Genomic DNA, 16,069 nt, shown 5'->3' with positions numbered 1-16,069 from the left:
CGCCGCCGTCCGTCTCGTCTCGGGGTCGTGGTCGTGGTAATACGTGTCTTCGACACGTCCACGTGAATACTATCTTTTTAGAGAAAATTCTTAAGAAACAAATGCAATACCACCAGTCGTTGCGAATTTGGAATAAATCGCAACGCGAACTTCGACTATCGCAACGAATTTGGAATAAATCGCAACGCAAACTTGGACTATCGCAATGCGAATATGTAAATCGCAATGCGATAGTCAAAGTTCGCGTTGCGAATCTAGAAACTGATTTGCGATACCGGAGATCGGGTTGCGAATTATCGATCGCATTGCGATTTAGTTGGTCATTTTGGCAAATTCAAAAAAAAGTTGGTTAAAATCGTATATTATAAGACATTTTTGGTCACTGAGGTTATTTTCTCTTAATCGAATTCTTATAAAATCAAATTTTAGAAGGAAAATTTGAAAACCTCTTTCTAAAAGACAATCTTAGGTCTACGCTTGATCTGATATTCTAAAAAATGAGTTCGAGAATCGGTTATATGTACTAGGGCTGTAAATGAGAGGAGACAGATCGCGAGCTATTCGAGATCGACTCGATAAATACTCGGATCGAATGGACTCAACTCGAACTCGAGCTCGACTCGAGTTCTTAACGAGCTGAAACGAGCTACATGATATTCGACTCAAAAAGCTCGTGAGCACCTGGAAAATATAATATATTAAGATTTTATTTTTAAAAAAATAAATTATTAATAATATTAATATTTATGTATTGATTTTTTAAAGAAAATACAATAAGATTTTCATGTATTTAAGATTCAGGTTCGAGTTTGAGGCTTTAATTGAGTTAAGTTTAAGAATTTTTTTTCTTATTTCGAGCCTTTTCGAGCTGCTCATGAGCTTCAGTTCAGGATTTCGAGTTCGATTCGAGCTTGAAAATTTTAAGTTCGCGAGTTTTCGAGTCGAGTCGAGCTCCATTTCAGAGTTTTCGAGTCGAGTCGAGCTCAGCAATACTTGAGCTCGACTCGGCTTGTTTACACCTCTAGTATGTACAAAAGGACAACACCCCTACAATACTCAGGATCAATGACTAATCGATTATATGTTGTCTAAATATTAGGTTTTTGCAAGTTCGATTATAAATTTAGTGTATAGTTCTTTCACTTGTGGAAATTAATTTTAGTTTAGTGAACTTTTATAAAAATAATAGGTAAACTATACTTTTAGTACCTAAATTATTATTTTTGTTATGTTTTGGTATCTAAACTTTATTGTTTTTCAAAATCATAACTAACGTTTAGTTTGTGTTTTATTTTGGTATCCCACTATTAAAAACTTAGTGACATTTTTATGGGTAAATTATGTCATTCATCATTCAACTATCTTTTCACTCTTATTTTGGTCATTGAAGTTTAACTTTTTTTAATTTAATCATTTAACTTTCAAATTACTCATATTTTAATCACTCTAACTTATTTTATTATTATTTTTAATCACTTAACTTATTTTAATTAGAGTAGGTTAAAAAGAGTAAGTGATTGTTTTATAATTCTTTATAATAAACTATTGAATTATTATTTGGGTAAAGTATACAAATGGTCCAATGACTATAGAATATTGCTTTATTAAGTCCTTGACTATTAAAAGTTACAAAATGGTCCTCCGGCTAAAAGGAGTTGCTTTGTTGAGTCACTCGACTATTAAAAGTTATAAATGGTCATTTACTATTCATTATGTTCCAAACTCGTCATTTTCGTTAAAAAATTAACGACAGTCTGAGATGGACGTTAACTTGTTGATTGAGATATGATAAAATATGATCTTATAATCTCAAACGACTATCATATTGTTGAATTATGTTTCAATATAACAAATTTAAAGGCAAAATGTTTTTGGACTTGAATTGAATTTATTCAAAGTTTTAAAAAGGTTTCAAAAATAATTCAAAGTCCATTTAATTTGAAATTGAGCACAAAAATGTTTTGATGAACAATATCGATGCTCAAAAACATTGAATGTAAAATGTGTAGTGATGCACTGCTACAGTGTACCGATACACTCATTGTTCACATAGCCCAACGATCATAAAATTTGAATTTAATGAAGGGGTATTGATGCACCTTGATAGTGTACTGATACACTCTGTGTTTTGGGTAGCCTATTTTTGTAGAAAAATAATCCCCAAACGGCACCAAAACATCCCCAATGGCTATATACGACTTCAAACTCATTACAAGCTATAAATACAAGTTGACGACACTTGAAGAAGCAAGAGAACAACTATCCAAGCAATCAAACACAAGAGAAGACGTTTTTCATTCTTATTTCATCTTTCTCTTGTAAATATTTGTTCTTGTGAGCTTAATTCTTGTAAACACCTACCTTTGAGAGGCTTATTTGTTTACTTCTTTTATCATTTTGTAAAGGGGAAAGGTTCTAGCTTAGCCCATGTAAAAGCTAGGAAAAGGTTATAGTTTATCCCGTGAAAAACTAGGGAGTTGTAAAGGTTATCTCTTTGTCCTTAAAAAGAAATAACAAATTAGTGAATTTGTTGGAAAATCCTTGGTGAGGAGCTAAGATAGTGGATGTAGACTTGGTTGAGAAGTCGAACCACTATAAATCGTTGTGCAATTCTCTATCTTTCAATCTCCTTACTCCCTAAACACAAAAACCGTTCCGACCCCTCTTTGCAAACAGTTTCGGTTGTCGATTCGAGCTTCCAAAAATCCCAACACATATCTTAATCAGTAGGTTAACGTTCAGTTCAAAGTGTTGCTAATTTTTTTTTAATGAAAATGACAAGTTTGAAACATAATGAATAGTTGGGAGATTATTTTGTAACTTTTAATAGTCGACAGACTCAACAAAGCAACTCCTTATAGTCAAATGATCATTTTGTAACTTTTAATATTCAATAAGATATTAAACCAACATTCTATAGTAATGGGACCACCCTTATTATTTTTATGTTTTGGTTTTAAATATTGATGGGTCTCACTGCCCTTTGTTTTATGTAGATGACATATACTATACCTTTGTATTATTGCATTTACTAACTCAACATCCAAATCCTTTCGGGAGAATTGACGAGATAATGTTGTTGGAAAAAAAATTCACGAGATAATGCGTTCCAACAATTAATTGCTGAGATACGGTGAAATCTACAGTTCGATCGTAGGTCGCCAGGCGTTTCGGGTGACCAAGGAGGTCGCCATGCGGTCCCCGCAAGCTGTTGCACTTTGCATGCGTGCATGGGCCATGCAAAATGACGTTGGGCGTGCATGGCAACCTTGACCTCAACATAGCTCGTGGGGACGACATGTCGACCTACAATAGCTCACCTACGTCGCTCGGAGCACCTGGCGACCTACGTGGAGACTGTAGAGATCACCCTATCTCAACAATTAATATGGCGAGAGCATTATCTCGTGAAAAAAAATTGAGAGCATTATCTCATTGATTTTGCCAATCCTTTTATGAACGTTGGGAGGACAAAATATTAACTCATCACCTACAAGGATTGGTTCAAATAGTAAACAATTTGATATTACTTAAATAAGATATTGAGTTTACGTTTTTGTGTATGCGAAAAATCTCCATTGGAAGACTCATCCACCAAAACCAGATGTGCAATGTAAATCGATTCAAATTAGTCAAGGCAAAACCTTATATATATATATAAAGTAAGAATTTAGAGTATTTTGAATGAATGTTTAATATTATTAATTGAAATTTTAAAAATTTAATCTGCAATTTTAAAAATACATTTAAATAAACTACATTTTTACTGTTAAAAAATTCTATTTTTCCCTCTTTTTTCTTAGTCTTAGTCGATATTAGTCTTTTTTTTTCTTGATCTTTGTGATTGACAACAATATTAATATTGGTGTTGATCGTCGATAACCGATATTCATTATTTTATTTTATTATATCATATTTTTTTTGTTTTTAATTTTTTTAGTAACTTTGTCTTTTTGTATGTTTTCAGTCGTTTGACCTTTGTTTTCGTTTATCCTTTTTAATAGGGTTGGATTTCAATCGCCACGACTGGTCATTATGACTCTTATTTGAGATTTGGATTCTCATATTGGATTTGGATATGCGATTTACGTTCGTGGATAATTTTTTCACGTTTCTCGACTCTGATTTACAGTTCTTCGATGATCTTTCAATAATTTGATCCCTTTTTGTGATTTATTTGTCAATGCATACATATATGCTCGTATCTACCTTTTGCTTTATTTGGTCATATTTTTTTAATTTTTTTTCTTGTATTGTCCTTATATTATAAGTGTCTAGTTCCTTATGTTATTGATTATAGGAAAATGTTATTATTATATGTTTAGCTTTCGGTTGTAATTTTGAACTTTCATTATAATCTAAATTTTTTCTATTTTTTTAAAACATATATATTCTCTATTTTTAATATAACTAATGGTTTCTATTAAAAAAATAAATTTAAAATAGTTAAAATCATACTTTTTTTATTAAATTTAAATCACACTTGCATATCGAAACTTTTATCATTTAACACAACGTGATTGATAGATAATTGAAACCTTTATTGTTTTGTCACTGCGCGCAATGACATAGCTGAGCTATGTGCCTCTCCCAACAAGTTTAGATTAATTGTTTTAAGATCTCTTTTTGTTTTTAAATTTAGATAAATGAAGTTTTATCCTTCTAATTGAGAATTAAATTTAATTGTTTTATAATATAAAAATAAACATGTTATACTTAAAATAACGAATATAACTTAAAAATATTATATGCAAATTATTAATAAATTTTTTTAAAAAAGTATTTCAAATAATTTTTTATGAGAAAGGTTTAAGAATTTTACTGTTATACCTTCAGATACGATGTCGGAAAATCTCCAAGCCTTTGCTCGATCTAATTCATTGACATTACCATCATTCTGTCAGCCAAGGTCTTCAAACATATTCATCCAGCCTATTAGAGCCTCCGATAAACCTACATCTTCCAAATACAAGATTTTCAATCAGTTATAATACATAGACAATACCATTGATAAGTTCACGTGACTTATCATAATTTAATTAAAGTTTGACAATCAAATTTATTTAACTTATTAACTACAATAGCCATAACGACCCTGTAAATAGTCATAATGACCAACTAAATCAGAATTCAAAATAATTGCATTCCTCCCTAAAATCGATGTATTTAGTGTATAAGCCTTCTATTACTCCACTTATAATTATTTGTTGATTTAATTGAATGAATATATTTTTAAAATGTATAATTAAGTTTAGTGTCGGTTAACTTTGTCGTATCAACTAAATCAAGAAAAAAAGGGTAAACTACGCATTTAATCATCCTCTTATTCTCGTGGTTTCGTTTTAGTCATTTTTTCTTCAAAATCATGCCTAATGTTTCATTTTGATTCCGTTTTAATCACTCGTAGTTAAAAAATAAACAAAATTGCTAGCGTGATAATTTTTTTTATTTTTTCAATGATGATGTGGCATTATCTTATGGTGACACATCAACAACTCTATTTATTTTTAACGATGGGTGACCAAAACGGAACGTTATTTATGATTTTGAAAAAAAGTAATTGGATGACTAAATACACAGTTTACCCATAAAAGTATGTATTTATAATATTATAATGATAATTTAATTTTACTAATAGACAATTACCTTCGAAAATAATTGTTTTTTAGAAAATATTTAAAGTTTTAATTAGATTATTTTTAAAATACAATTTTAACATATCTTATTGGTCATAAAAAAGAGTTAAGTGCATTGTACGTCTCTAAACTATACTTTTATTTTAAATTAATCCTTAAATTTTTAGACATTCTAATTTCATCTCTAAACTATGACACTCATTCTAAATTAGTCCCAAACTTTTGAATCTTCCAATTTCATCCCTAAATTCATTCAAATATGTAATTAGTTTCAACCATAGTGTAGATACTCATCTTCGTCGGAATTTGGGATTTTTATTCATTTATTTTTATTATAGTAATATAGTATAATTTTTGAAAATGTTTTTGAAAAATATAGTATATAGTTTTTCAAAAAATATTTTTTGAAATATATATTATATAGTTTTTTAAAACGTTTTTTTAAAACTTATATACAATATATAAGTTTTAAAACATTTTGAAAATTATATAGTATATAGTTTTGAAAGCATTTTGAAAATATAATATATAGTTTTTAAAAAAACATTTTTGGAAAATTTATATAATATATAATTTTAAAAAACATTTTGGAAAGCTTATATAATATTTTTAAAATTATTTTTGAAAACTATATAATATATAGTTTTGAAAACGTTTTTAAATATAATATATAGTTTAAAAATATATTTTTTGAAACATATATTATATAATATATATTATTATTAATATTTATTTTATTTTATTAATTTAATTTAATTTAATTCCGTTTAATTTATTTTTGTCAGAGTCCAAACGGGATCCAAGAACGAAGTCCAAACAAGTCCGAAAACTGGGCCTGAACCAGCCCAACAGCATGTTAGGTTTCACATCCAGGTTCAACCAAGGCGCCGCACGACCCGGGCAACCAAGAGCCACGCGAAACAAACGGACAACAATGTCAATGACGGCCGAGATCCCCAGGACTGACCCATCCCGGGGTGACCGATCACGAGCGCCCCTATTTCGGGACCACAACGGCCGGCGAAGGCCTATAAATACCAAGCATCAACACGGCCAGAGGGGATACAACCAGTAAACCAAAACCAAAGAACATACCACACGGCCAACAACATCAACAGTAAACCCACGACAAACAAGCGAAAACCATCAACCGTACGAAAACAGAACCAACAAACAGAGGAAACCGGGAGCAAACTCGAAACAAACAACACAGAAAATAAAGCAAGCCAATACACAACAAAAAAACCAAAATATTAGCCACGAAGGGCCACCAGGAGCCGAAGAGTGGAGACGCCTGTTTTAAAGGGTAAAAACCGGAGCTCCAAACCTAGATCTACTCCGTTCAGTGGGTTTTTTGGTGATTTTGGCTTCGGATTTTTGTTAAGGTTGGAAGGGGAGTGTTTTGGTGAGTGTCTTTTTTTCGGCCACCGCGAGTGGCGGGCGGCGGTGGCCGGATTTCCACCCACCTAGGGAGAAGCCAGAGAGAATTTGAGTTATCTCTTTTAGTGAGAGAGACAGAATTGAGAAATGAGAGATGGGAGGGGTTCTGGGCCGATTTAGGTAAATATATACCCTCCCCGAAACTACGTCGTTTTGGGGAGGGATCTTCCCGTAATTTCGTGCATGGGTAAACCCTTTACCTGGTCCCTATAAGTTGTACACTTTTTATTTTGGTCACTAAATTTAATTTTCAGTATTGCAATTTGGATTTCAAATTTAATATATTTTTATTTTGGCCTCTAATTTATGCTTCATTCGAAAATGGCCCCGAAATGTCTTGCATATTTTGATTGAGTCACTACTTGTTTTTCCTTTTTTCTGATTTAACTGCGGTTATTACAAATATTACATTTTGATCCCTTTTTTATTTTTATTTATTTTTCAGTTTATTTATTTATAATTTTCCTAGCATTTTTCCATTTTCTTCAAAATATTTAACCTTTTTTTATTTTTTATAATTTTATTTTTTTTATTTGATTTGATTTTATTTCTATTCCTATTCTTTTTACTAAATTTTATTTTCTATTTTCTATTTTATTAATTATATATTTTTTCTATTTTTATTAATTCCTTTGACTTATTATTATTTTATATTTTTCTTTTTTTTTTTAATTTTCTTTTCTTTTCCTCTTTAATCTATTTAATATTCGTCTTTTCTGTCCCTTTGATTTATTATTATTATATTAATTTCTTTTTCTTTTTTATTTAATATCTCTTCTTCTTTATTTATAACGTTTTTAGAAGAATTTCCAACCAATCAAAGGTAAGCAATTCGAATCAAATTTTAAAATTTAAATTCTTAATTTTCGCAATGAAAGACAACCGACAAATTAATTGGTACCGAAAGGGCGGTTCAAGGGTGCTAATCCTTCCTTGACCGTAACTGACTCCCGAACCTGACACGTTTCTGGTACAACGCAGATCAGATAAGATGGTGTCCGACCCACCTGAATTCGATTTAAAGTGGTCGGTGGAGACTCTAACCCAATCAATTCACGTCGAAGCCCAATTTCGGGCCCCAACCGAAAGACGATCCGACACATAGTTTAACCTAAATTTTGTTTCCCGCCCCCCAGAAATGTAATAATATAACATGGCATAATGATTTTATTAACAAGGGATGTGATTAGTATATACATATAGTTTAGGATGAAATTGGAATATTCAAAAAGTTTAGGGACCAATTTAGAATGAATGTCATTGTTTGAGGATGAAATTAAAATGTTCAAAAGTCTAAGGACTAATTTTGAAGGATAGTCATAGTTTAGGGATGTAATTATAATATTTAAAAGTTTAGGGACCAATTTAAAATGATGGGCATACTTTGAGGACATGTGACACGATTAACTATAAAAAATTACATTTAATGATTAATTTTTTTTCAATCCAACCGTTGATACAATTATAAAAGGTTTTGGTTAAAATAAAGTGTTGGTGAAGAAAGTGCAGTTATGGCGGGGGGTAGAGTTGTAGTGACGAGGTGGCGGAATTCCATTGGGCAGAATGCAACCGTAATGCGCCCGTGAAATTCATAAATCCAATCGGCCGATCTTCATTTACTTGTTCCTCTACTCCCTTCTCTCTCTCTCTTTTTGTGAAAAAGAAGAGATCGATTGAAAGAGAGAAAACATGAGTAGAATTCTCTTTCTTGTTTTACATTTTACAGGTAATCTTCACCCTTTCATGATTTGACTATTTGGTTTTCTAATTTTAATGGATACAACTTGTGTTTTAGGGTTTTGATCGGAGATGGGAAAGAAAGGGAGTGGATGGTTATCGTCGGTGAAGAAAGTATTCAAGCCATCCTCTAAGGTATCTCATTCCCCAGTAATTGATCTCTTTCTACTTCATTTTCATTTTAAAACATTCTGCATTCTGCATTCTGCATTCTGCATTCTGCATTCTGCATATCACTCAATTCCTTTCTGCACAAAGTTCGCTATTAGCTGTGTGTCTTTGCTTGTTCACCACTGCAATACCAAATAATATCTTTTCATGGATGAATATTACTTACAGTAATAATCATGTCAATTAAATTAAAACTTCCTCGACTTGTATCAAGTATTTATAATATCCCAATTTTGTTATATTAAATAGGGTAAATCACACGTTTCATATCTAAATTATTATTTTTATTCCATTTTGGTACCTAAAATTTATTTTTTTCCAAAACCATACTTAACATTTAGTTTATGTTTTATTCGGGTACTCAATGTTAAAAAATTAACAGAATTGCTAATGTGACATTTTTTTAAATTTTTTCAATGATGACGTGACATTACCTTATTGTGACACTGATATGTCAACATCATTGTTAAATTTTTAACTCAGGGTACCAAAATGAAACATAAACTAAACGTTAAGTAAGATTTTGAAAAATTAAAGTTTGGGTACCAAAACGAAATAAAGTAATAATTTAGGTATTAAATGCATAGTTTACCCTGTTAAATATGAATGAGTGTTCTGAATTTAAAGGAGATATATTTACGGGTGTGCAAAAAGATCCGATCGATCCGATATGAAAATTTGAATATCCGATCTGCTTTTTTATTTTTGGATAATTCAGTTCGGATATTCAAAGTTTTTTTTTGAATAAATGGATTGAATAGGAATAAGATAAATTCTAATTTCGAATTATCCAAAAATTCTAAAAATGAGCCTTTATATTTTAGATATCTTTTAGCTCAATAAATGAGTAATTCACTAATCCCTTAAACCTGTAGTCCAATAAAAATTAAGATATTTAATTATTTATTGTGTGTGAATATATATATCAAATAAGTTGTATAAAGTCACAAAATTTAAAATTTAAAATTGATTTTTTATCAAATTAAATTTTATATTCGGATCTGGATTTTGGATTTTGGATATCTGATCTTAGAATTTGGATATCTTATTTTTCGGATTGGATACATATCGCTATTTTAGATATCTAATATTTTGGATATCCAATTTTTTGGATCGGATCTGGTATCCGAATTTGCACATCCCAAGATATAGTTTTATTTTTTGAGTAAAGTACACAAATGTTTCCCACATGTAGGATATTGTTTTGTTGAGTTCGTTTCCCACATGTAGGACATTGTTTTGTTGAGTCATTTGACTATTGAAAGTTACAAAATAATCTATAAGGTGATGTTTTGTTGAGTCCCCGACTTAATCACCCGACTATTCATATGTATCAAATTCTTCCTAATTTGTTAAAAAGTTGACGATCGTTTGAACTAGACATTAACATTCTCATAGAGATATAATAAAATCTGATACCAAAACTATTTTAGATATATTTTGTGGATCAAGTATTTGTTTACATTATGCCTTCAAACTAGTGTTTGAAAGCAACAACGGTGCCAATAGGCATCATTAAAATATAATTTTATTATATCACAGTCAATATGTTAACGTCTAGTGCAAACAATCGTCATTTTTGAATGGAAAATGATGAGTTTGAAATATATGAATAGTCATGTAACCATTTTGTAACTTTTAATAGTATGAGATCTCAATAAAACAACAACCTATAGTCGAGGGACCATTTTGTAACTTTTAATAGTCGAGAGACTTAACAAAGCAACACCTTATAGTCGGGGGGCCGTATTATAACTTCGAATAGTTGGTGACTCAATAAAGCAACACCGGGGATGATTTTGTAACTTTTAATAGTCGGAGGATTCAACAAAGTAGTGCCCTATAATCGAGGGATCATTTGTGTACTTTACCATATTTTTTTATATATTTAGAGAAAGTGTATTTTACATTTGGGTAAATTTGTATTTAGTCACCCACCTATTGTCGTGGTTCCATTTTGGTCATCAAACTATTTTTTAAATCATATCTAACGTTCCGTTTTGGTTTTGTTTGTCAAACTATTTTTTAAATCATATCTAACGTTCCGTTTTGGTTTTGTTTGTCAATCGTCATTAAAAAATAAACAAAATTGTAGACATTATATATTTTTTTTATTTTTTCTAATGATGACTTGTCATATCTTATAATGACACATCGACATTATCGTTAATTTTTTAACAGTATGTGATCAAAATAGAATAAAAACATAACATTAGATACGATCTTAAAGAAAAAAATAATTGAATAATCAAAATGAAATCGTAGAAATAGGTGAGTGACTAAATACATGGTTAATTTACACTCTATATTTATCATATTATGTGTAAGATATATAGATGCGGTAAGATTAATACATCAAATATTATTTCTAAAATAATTTTAAAAGATATTCTTGGAAGATCTATATTATCGTACTTGGTGGAGCAAAGATGACTTTCCTTTCAGCATGAACACGAGCAAGGGCAAAGGGGTCCCCTATCAACATAACTTCATTGACATATTATTATCAGCATTCACATAACTTGATATCATGTGCTCTAAATGCTATATCCCAATCATGCATTGTCGTATCAATAATAATATGCACCGTAAACTTTTTCTTAAACAAAATATCCATTGGGTAATGTTCATAGGGGCATGATTTTCAGAAAGAGAGTGTGGAGAAATGGCCAAACGATGCCCCGGAAGTAGTGTCGTTCACTCGTTTGAACATTTTCCGGCAGAGAGTTCACCCGACATCACAAACGACTAGAGTGAAACGTCAAGTCTAAATGAAGATAGGAGCCACAGCATGGCCGTGGCCGAGGGAACTACTGCTGCCGCAGCAGCTGCTCAAGATGCTGCCTAAGTTGTCCAATTGGCTGGTTTTGGACGCTATACCAAGGAAGAAAGAGCTGCAACTCTCATACAGTCATATTACAGAGGCTACCTGGTAAAATCATTCAATACACAACCGAGTAATTCAAACAATTGTAAGCCTATCAAGCAAAATCATTGAGCAATACCACAATTTGAGTCTGATTTTGTAGGCTCGGAGAGCTTTGCGTGGGTCTGGTGAGATTGCAGGCACTAGTGAGAGGCCATAAAGTGCGGAAGCAAGCTCAAGGGGCAATGCGGTGCATGCAAGCATTGGTACGGGACTACGGGTGCAGGCAAGGGTTCGAGAAGAGAGGGGACGACAAAGAAAAAAGAGGAATGAAGGAACTAGAGCGGAAATCCCGTTGAAGAAATTTGATAATTGGGAGGGTGGACAGGTGAGCTCCAGGAAAGTCATGGAATGTGCTCCAAAGAAACAGGATGCCGTTATGAGAAGAGAACGAGCCCTTGCTTATGCCTATAGCTATGAGGTTGATGAATATTTCATTATAATTTCAAGTATCTGAAAATTACATTCTTCATTGAAAAGTATATAATTTAATGGTATAACATCGTTGAATTAGGAGGAACAACGGCAACATCATCAACGACTCTACATGCAACCGCTACATAATGACAAGGACATCAGAGTGCACCTTAACGAGCGTGAGAAGGTGCAATGGGGTCGGAATTGGCTCGAGCGTTGGATGTCATCACAACCGTGCCATCCTCATCAATTAGGCTTACAAGAGGGTTCTTACATTGCACTACCTACCACTACTACAACTACTGGTACCACCAATAACATGTCGGAAAAGACGGTTGAAATGGACGTTGTGACACCAATATATTCAAGCTCGTACTCAACTCCGCAGCAGCCGCTGTCGGACTCAAACAGTGTCCCCAGCTATATGTTCCCAACCCAATCAGCCAAGGCCAAGGTGCGAAGTCAGGCTCTAACAAGCAGCAACAAGGAGCATTTGTACCCCAATGGAATACATCAACAAAGAAAGGCTCAGGTTGTGATTCCTCAAGTTCAGGTGGGGTACCAACAATCTACCAGCCCCCAAGGAGCCCTGCCTTGAAGAACAATGGTTCCCGTGTACCGTCTAGACGCCTCGGAGGCTGTAGTCTGGATGCCGGTGTTGGTGGTGAGGATTGGAGGTTGGGTATGGGAAGTCATGGATGGTGAAAGAATGGCCATAGTTGACCGTGTTTGAGGATTTGCCACTATAAGTGTGAAATCAACTTTGCTCATGTTAATATGGTGTTTTTTTAAATTATTTCTCTTGAAGATTTATTGTCATAATAGTTCTCCAGCATTCTATATTTATACTTTCAATTATTTGTTGAGAATTAAAAATAGTGTGATTTCAATATCAACTCTAACTATTTAAATAACATAAATCAAGTTCTCTGTCATTAATGTTTATCGAAGGATTTGATGTAATTGTTAAAAAAAATAAAATAATTATACATTATATCAATTTGATCATAATTTTAATTCAATCACCAAAAGCAACTAGGCGTATCTCAACCACTCGATCAAATTTCATATTTAGTATTAAATTATAATATTTTATATATATCCTATTGGTTCATGCATCCAATAGGTTAGGTTCGAATCCAAATATTTGAGATACGTTCCTTATTCAAGTTGATGCTTGCGTTGTCAAAAACAAAAATCTATATGGTAGGTTGACAAGTTCACATGAGAAAGGTGCTCTTGATGATACCTTCTTGTTTTCCCTGTATTGACGAGAAAAAAAAGAATGGATAAAGTGCGTATTTGGTCAATTATCTAATTTTATAGTTTCATTTTGATCACTCAACTTTTTTTTTTAAATTATACTTAATGTTACGTTTTTGTCATATGCCGTTTAAAAATTTACGATGATGTTCATGTATCACTATAAGATAATGTCACATTATTATTGATAAACATATAAAAAATTGTCACATCAAAGACTATATTTATTTTTAAACGACGAGTGATCGAAATGGAACCAAAACATAATGTTAGATAAGATTTTGAGAAAAAAAATTAGGTAACCAAAACATAATCGTAAAATTAAATAGATAACTAAATACATAATTTACTAGAAAAAAAGTACACATAATTAGAGGTTATCGACTTTGGAATTGCCTCTTTATGTAAATTAAAAAAGTACACCAAATCATAATATATATGAAATCTAAATTCAATTATGTCAAATCATCAAGAATAAAATAATAGATGCGGAAGCGTGCATAAATTAATTGATATGTTAAAATCTTTGAGTTTTTTTGTTATTGTGATATTCCAAGAAGATATGTTTCTCTAGCCGTAAAAACCTCTTACGAGAAAGAGTTAATACAAGTTAACCCATTTTTGGAGGATCACTACCTCTTTATGTAAATTAAATATTATGTCAGTCTTTTAAGTATTTATAATTCTACAACTCATCAAATTAAGTTATAATATTTATACTTAAATTTTATGTTACTTTAATATCTATTACACATGTAATAGGTTTAAAATGTTGAATCGCTTGATCAAGAAAATAAAGACTTTAAAATGTTCCTCTAAACATGGCTCTAGTTAAGGATGAATAAAAATTCGACTCGAATTGACTTCACGTTGTAATTTCATAAACTAAACTCGACTAAACTCGAAAAAATTTCAAGTTTAAATCGAGTTGTAAAATACAACTCGAAAAACTCAAAATTTTTAATAATTAGTGAATTGATTTTCAAATTTGAGTTGAGTCCCTCGACTCTATACATATGAAAATATATAAAGAAATATATATGTATTGCATATGGTTATAAAAAAATCATTTAAATTAGAATTAAATAATATCATAATATTATAAATATTTACAATTAAATTTAAATAGAAACTCGAAAATTTGACTCAACTCGACTAAAAAAACTTTCAAGTGAACTTTGAGTTATAAAATAGGACTCGTCAACTCGAATAACTCAAAATATTTTGACTCAACTCAACTCGACTCGATCAAACGCTCACTCTTAACTCCATCAATTAATTTCACCATAACACATTTTTAATGGAAAAACATTATGATTATTTAAGAAATTTCTTTCTTTATTTCTTTTATTCTTTAAGTTTCTAACTAATTAGCATAAACTAACTTACCTCAATGATTAAAAGAATTGTTGTTGTTCTTAAATATCACAAGTTCAAATACTAACGACTCCAAACTAAAAATAATGCATGGTAATAGATTGAGATGAAACTTGTTATTAAGTTTGGAGGATAAGTGGGAAAGAGAAAGAAGAAATAAAAAAGAGAGAGAAAAAGAGTATAAAATGAGAATCTTAAGGGAAAAAAAGATCGAACTCGAATCTAAATTTTAAGTATATGAAAATTTTATATTTCATTTAAAAAAATATATAAATATTAATATTACTAATAACTTAATTTAACAAAAATTAAAATTTGAATATTATTATTTTTTCGAATTGCTCACTAACTTTTTGAGTTAGTGTCCTTACCTGTCCAATATTACAAGGGCCATCAGTCTTGCCATTCATCTCTTAATTCTACTGATTTTGGAATAGGCTAAAATTGCAGCAGGGGTCCATTACAAGGGCATAGAACGCGACCTATGGCCTATTGGTGCCCTTGCAAGTTGCAAATGGGAAGAGTAATGAGGTCTCTCTATCAACCAATATGAAACAGATGGCAAAATGACTAAAATAAAATCATTGCATACCTGAGCAAGTGGTTCCCGCTGACATTAATGATATAATGACGAAAATGAGATTACCATGTTCATGATTTTGATTCCCAATGTGATTTTGCACTCCTAAATCAAATGAAGGTCAACTTGTTCAAACCTCTTTCTCTCTCTCCTTTTCCTAATCTATTCTTCAGTAAAGGTGTTTTTCCTGTATAAAATTTGTATTGGCTTAGCAGTGCAGCTGCAAAACAACAAGTGGGATAAGAATAGAGGAGGTCAGTCTCTTCAATCTAACTCCTAAACCCACTTTCTATTTTGGTTAGCTTAAACATTTTAATTGTTGTTCAAAATGGGATTTCTTTTTCCCTTTTGTGGGAGCTGGTAAAGCGCTTTCTGGCTTTTACTATTTGATCTATGGTACACCTGCTGCTGTTGATTCTTTTCAGTTTAAAATATACTGTATTTGGTTTCTAGTTTTCATTTGTCGGATGTTAAATGGGCTACTTTTTGTTGCCCTATCCTTTCCCTCTTTGCCTCAACTTG

At 31.5% G+C, this 16,069-nt stretch overlaps 1 pseudogene; it reads left to right on the top strand.

Annotated features, from left to right (window-relative positions):
- Nucleotides 1–8,885: 8,885 nt before the first annotated feature.
- On the top strand, nucleotides 8,886–13,033 carry LOC120117204 (annotated as a pseudogene).
- The last annotated feature ends 3,036 nt before the right edge of the window (nucleotides 13,034–16,069 follow it).

Source organism: Hibiscus syriacus, unplaced genomic scaffold (assembly GCF_006381635.1).
Source record: "Hibiscus syriacus cultivar Baekdansim isolate YM2019G1 unplaced genomic scaffold, ASM638163v2 tig00110319_pilon, whole genome shotgun sequence".
NCBI lineage: Eukaryota > Viridiplantae > Streptophyta > Magnoliopsida > Malvales > Malvaceae > Hibiscus > Hibiscus syriacus.
This window is presented reverse-complemented; position numbering and strand designations above follow the sequence as displayed.